Source organism: Brassica napus (assembly GCF_020379485.1).
Source record: "Brassica napus cultivar Da-Ae chromosome C6 unlocalized genomic scaffold, Da-Ae chrC06_Random_10, whole genome shotgun sequence".
Lineage (NCBI taxonomy): Eukaryota > Viridiplantae > Streptophyta > Magnoliopsida > Brassicales > Brassicaceae > Brassica > Brassica napus.
In genome coordinates this window covers 30431-36544 of record NW_026014304.1, presented here as the reverse complement: position 1 = coordinate 36544, position 6114 = coordinate 30431, and the positions used below count along the sequence as shown (strand labels likewise).

The 6114-nt window shown below is 34.4% G+C and overlaps 1 pseudogene; it reads right to left on the bottom strand.

The window, feature by feature from the left end:
• Positions 1–2247: 2247 nt before the first annotated feature.
• LOC106413186 lies at positions 2248–3309 on the bottom strand (annotated as a pseudogene).
• Between the last annotated feature and the right edge of the window lie 2805 nt (positions 3310–6114).

Sequence of the window (6114 nt, the reverse complement as noted above, 5' to 3'; positions counted from 1 at the left end):
TGATTATGAATGTTTAACAACTTTAATCAAAGACAATTAATTGATTTCAATTTCAACTAAAAAACCTACTGATCTAGTTTAGATGTTTAAAATTGCAATCAATCAATGAATAGGTTAGGTATGATTACAACAAGGCCACACGCCACAAATATGATTATGTCTAGAATAGTTTAACCTAATCCTATTGTTTCAGATTTCAATTTTAAACAATCTAAACTAGATCATTAGGTTTTTTAGTTTAAACATGCCAATCAATTCAGATTTCAAGATTAAGTTTAAACAATCATAATCATAGTTCTAGGTGATCAATCAATCAAACAAAGTTTCAAATTCCAAACAATTAAAATTGATTTTTCAAATTAGGGTTTTGGGAATTCGATTTGATCTTAGATCAAGGGAGTTTAATTTTGAGATGCAAAAACCTTCAAGATTCTGATTTTAATTGATCAATGGATCAAATCTCGATTTTAGGGTTTGGATCGAACTTATAGAGCTTCGATTTACTCATAGGGTATGATCTATTATCCTATGGCTTTCATCTTTTTAGAGATTATATTTTAGGGTTTCAATCTTTACAAAATAACCAGATTCGATTCATGTTTTCAGATTTCGAATTACCTTTAGGGTTTTGAAGATTGTAGAACCGGACCACCAAGAGAACCTCGAGCTGGACGATCAGACGCGAGCTGGAACGGAACGCGTCTGATCGGGAACGCGAGTTGTAGCTGTCTGGGATGCAAGCTGAGAACAGATGGAGCTGAGGCTGAGTTCGTCTAGTATCAGGAACGCCTTAGGGTTGGGGCTGATCGGATGAACACGAGCTGGAATGCTTGCAAGAACAGATTAGGGTTCCAAAGCAAATTGGCGCGCACTGTATCGGTGCGTGAGGGCGCGTCAGTGGTCAGATCGACAAACGGTTTGGACTGACTGATTCGTCTCGGCAAGAGCTTCGATTTGATATCTTGATCGGTTTCTGGGTCCTTACGGTTTGGGAGAACGACCTCTTTGAAGTTCCGGGGGCAGATTCCTCTTCGTTTAGGGTTTTTAGGGTTTTTAGTGATTTTGGGTTTAGGCTCAGGGTGTTAGAGGTATCGTGCTAATAACGTGTTGTAAAACGAAGGTTTGAGAACTGAATGTTTCTATCTATCATTAATGAATAAGTGTTCCCTTATTTAGGGGATTACAAGATAAGTAAAAAGGAAATTATCCAAAACCTAGACCCAATAGGATTAGGAAAACTACTAATACATAATAATGGAAAGATAACAATTACAAGGAAAATGAAAGATGGTTTTCTTTTCTCCAAGCCGCCTCTTTCTCTCTCTCTTTCTAAGTCGTGGCCAACTTTCTCTCTAGGTGTATGGGCCGGTTATGGAACGGGCCGGTTATGGACATCCACTAATTGATTTATAACAGATAATGACTTCTTTTACCCTTAATATTATTCTTATTAGTTAACAAATTCAACTTATCTACTCTTAATGAATAAGGATGGTATAAGTAATTATATAAGTTGTCTTGTTTTATGTGAAAAGTGTGTAGAACGTCATTTTAAAAAGGACGGAAGGAGTATTTTGTTACTTTTGACTAAAAGACAATTGGTCAATGTACGTGAAAACGGTATTTTTTCAGTTAGGTGTATTAAATTTGAATATTATTAAGTGTTAGTGTATGTATCTGCACAGCTCATGTGTACATGTACATCGAGATCGTTGGACTTTTTTGATGTAGGAATTAACCGATTCCCTAGAGTACATACTTATCCAGGTTGTAGTACAGGTTTTGCTTTCTAATAGACAACTCCCACCTTATTTAGCGGTTCAACAATTAGAGAGAGATTTAGAGAGAGTTTACTTGCTGGAAACTAAAGAACAAAAAAGAGATGGAAACTGAAGAACAAAAAAAAGAGAAGGAGATAAATGATTTCTTGATTTTTACAATGGTGGCTACAAAATTATTAGTAGGTTTATTTTTGTAGGAAAACCAAAACAATCGAAGTTCTTATTCATGGAGTTACTGTTCACCGAGTTACTGTTTATTTTAAGTGTCTTGAATTCTCTTCTCTTGTTATTTATCACTTCATGTCAACATTGTATACACTCCACATTAAATCTTTGATTTTTCTTACAAAAATAATTTTGTTTTACACATCATAAAATGTTGCAATACAAATTAGAAAAAAGAACTTCTCATGTTTTATTCTATTCTATTTAGTTTTGCGTCAAGTTTTTATTCGTTTTTAAGCAGCTACATGATACGGCATGCAATTACGTTATCGTCTGTAAACATATTACTAACCCTGTCATCTCATGACTACCTACATGGATATTATCATGTTGTTCCGTACCATTGTAACCATGTCTGTAATAGTAGTTATAACTCTCTTTAAACTCTTTTGAGGGATCAGCAAAATAGTTTTGAGTAGATGTGAAGTAAAGTGGAAGCTCAGAGTATGGCACAAACTCAGCTCTCTTCCCGGCTCGTCTCACGGCTTTGCGCACTTTGTTTCTGGAGGTATCCCACCGCTCTCACTCTTCCCATCTCTCTCTCCACCTCTACTGAATCAACTCCTGTGATTTCAACCAATTTCATTATATATAACCTTGTCTTTAACAAGAGAGGTTATTAACTGATTATGTACAGTGTAACATCAATTAATGAATATCTGATAAATTAATAAATTTTAATTCTGGATTAATTTATCCAATTAATCCTATAATAGATTAATATTTCTTTAAATTCGATAAAAATAAGAGTTCATATTTTTATAAATGAAGATAAAATATCATAGAGTGGTTTTTATGTTTTTTTTTTTTTTTTTGCTTTTGAAAATGAGTGGTTTTATGCTAGTGGGTTTGTTTTGTTACCTGGGAGTTTTGAGATTGCCTTCCTAACGATCCTGACACAACCAGTGCAACACATCCTGACCTTGAGATCAACCGTCTACGCGAAGGACCAACACAAAGCTTTAGGTTTCATATGAGAAACTTTGGATGTATACATGAAACCTAGAATTTCCGTCAAACGGATTAACAGAATATATAGAAACCTAGTAGAGCATAGGAATTGTCATTGGCCTGATTGGCAAGTGCTTTAAAAGTGCTTTAAAAGTGCTGTAAAATTTCTTTACAGCCTAAATTATTTCTACAGCCTAAATTTTTGCCAACATGTTTTGTAAAGATTTTTTAAAGCTACAGATTTTTCTTTCTTTTTTATTTATATTTAGCTGTGGAAAGCCATAAATCTAGAGCACTTATTTTTTTCTTTAGAAAATTTATATGTAAGTCTTTGAATCTGTTTAAACCTACAGCTAATATTCTACAGCAAAATTATTTACAGCGACAGCAAAAAAAATCTACAGTTTTATTTCTAAAGCAAAAATATAAAGTTACAGATCCTTCCAATAATCCCCTATATATTAAAAGAGCATATTTACAAAAGTAAGCTAATCCGTTCTTCATATCCCCTATATATTAAAAGAGAAGCATTACAACATTTGAGTTAGCAATGTGTCATCATCACAATGAGTCTTATAATCTTTCAAGAAATAGGTTGGTTCATCTAAATATATAATAAGTTTTTATTAAACTAACCACAAATTAATTATTAATGTTTACAATTCTTTCCTTAAAAAAAATTAAAGAATTGTCTAATGTGGCTAAATTATATATGTACAATTAATTAGTAAATAAAGATTTGATACAAATTAGTGTATCCTCTATTATTTTTGTTTAACTTTAAATAAATTAAGCAACCTCATTAACTATATAATAAAATTTAGATTTTTCGTATATGTTATATTTTTATTTTTTTAAAGCCTCACATTGAAATTTTTATGATCCATGGTTTAAATGTTTTTTTATGACAAGAAACAAATGATTACAAAATCATGTAAGTAGAAACTCTCATTTCACTACAAGAAAACACAATTTTAACGACGAAATATAATGAGGTTTACGAGTATCTTATGAGGAAAAACAAACCAACGTAATTACGTTGCAAAATAATGACAATAAAGTTTCGTAGTAAAAAGACGCAATTTAACTTGGTTTTTACGAGGAAATAAGGTTGCGTCCTAAAGTAGACGTAAATAAAACGAGGACATTACGACAAAATATTTTACGTCTATTTAGCGGCGATATCTCGAGTGCACCAACTTTTTTTGTTGTAAGCACGTTTTGTGTTTTGGCTAGCTAACTATATTTCCTCGTAAATTCCTAGTAAAATTTCACCTACCAGTTTCAAAAAGTCATTTTTGTTTCATTTGAACACACCAAAAAAGAAAAAAAAACTAAAAACGTGAAAGAAAGAAAAAATGATGGGTGATGGGAAAATATTTTCGAGTTCGAGTAGGTGGATGTATACACACAGCGATGCTAACGGGAGAGTGACGAAAGAATATCTCGAAGGGCTGGAGACATTTATGCATCAAGCAGATTCTACACCGCTCGCCCGAGAAAGCGTTAAGATGTTTTGTCCTTGTCGGAAATGCAACAATTCAAAATTGGTAACTCGTGAAAATGTATGGAAGCATTTAATAAATAGAGGTTTCACGCCACATTACTATATCTGGTTTCAACATGGAGAAGGTTATAATTATGAGAATGAAGCTAGTAGTAGTAATAGCAATTTTCAGGATGAACCGGTTGATCATTTGCATAATGAACATAGTTACCATCAGGAGGATCAAATGGTAGTTATTATGATAGGGTTCATGATATGGTAGCTGATGCATTTGTAGCTCATGATGAAGTTGAAGAACTTAACATAGATGAAATTTTTTTTTATGAAATGTTAGATGCTGCGAATCAGCCAATTTCCAGTGGTTGTAGAGGTCTCTCTAAATTGTCGTTGGCTGCTAGAATGATGAATATTAAAACTGATCACAATCTACCTGAAAGTTGCATGGATGCATGGGCAGACTTATTTAAAGAGTAATTACCAGAAGACAATGTGTCTAATGATTCTTATTATGAGATTCAGAAACATGTTTATAGTCTTGGATTGCCTTCGGATATGATAGACGTTTGCATTGATAATTGCATGATCTAATGGGGAGATGATGAGAAGTTAGAAGAATGTCGATTCTACAAGAAGCCACGATTCAAACCGCAAGGACGAGGACGTAATAAGGTACCGTACCAATGGATGTGGTACCTACCAATTACAGACAGATTGAAAAGATTGTACCAATCTGAGCAGACTGTTGGAGGGATGAGATGGCATGCCGAGCATACTCAGACGAATGGTGAGATGACTCATCCATCAGATGCAAGAGCTTGAAAACATTTTAACAAAGTACATCCAGATTCGCTAGCAATAGCCGAAATGTGTATCTTGGATTATGCACAGATGGATTTAGTCCATTTAGAATGTCCGGGAGACAATATTCATTGTGGCCAGTCTTTCTTACGCCATACAACCTACCACCGGAGATGTTCATGCAATGGGAGTTTCTATTCTTGACCATATTAATACCTGGTCCAAAAACATCCAAAGGTCTTTGGATGTTTTTCTACAACCACTGATAAAAGAGTTGAAAGATTTGTGATCAACAAGAGGATGTCTGTAGAACAACTTCATGAGAACATTCCCATCTTATTGTGCAACTTGGAGAAGATATGTCCTCCGACATTTTTGACGTCATGGAGCATCTATCTGTCTACCTCCCGTATGAGGCATTGCTTCATGGACCTGTACATTACGGATGGATGTGAGCGGGCCATGAAATATTTGAAGGGAAAAGCAAAAAACCTTGCCAAAGTTAAAGGTTCTATAATTGCTGGAAGTTTGACGGAAAAAAACCATCTCACTTCACATCGTATTACTTTGCACCAAAAGTACGTACCTGGAAAAGAGCTCCAAGAAGATATAATGATGGTGGTGCCACGCCAACATATGCAGTTGATGGTGTTCCAGACATCTTTAGCCAGATTGGACAATTCGGTGGGAAATTGAAAGAGGTTTGCAGGTTGATTATGACGATCCAGATTACCCCACATGGTTTCACGAATTAGATCAAGGTCCAATTGCAATGGTCACCACATCACCGATGTATCGGTTTGTTTATAAGTGTTGAGCTCTATAATATCATGCATACAACTTGTTAGACAT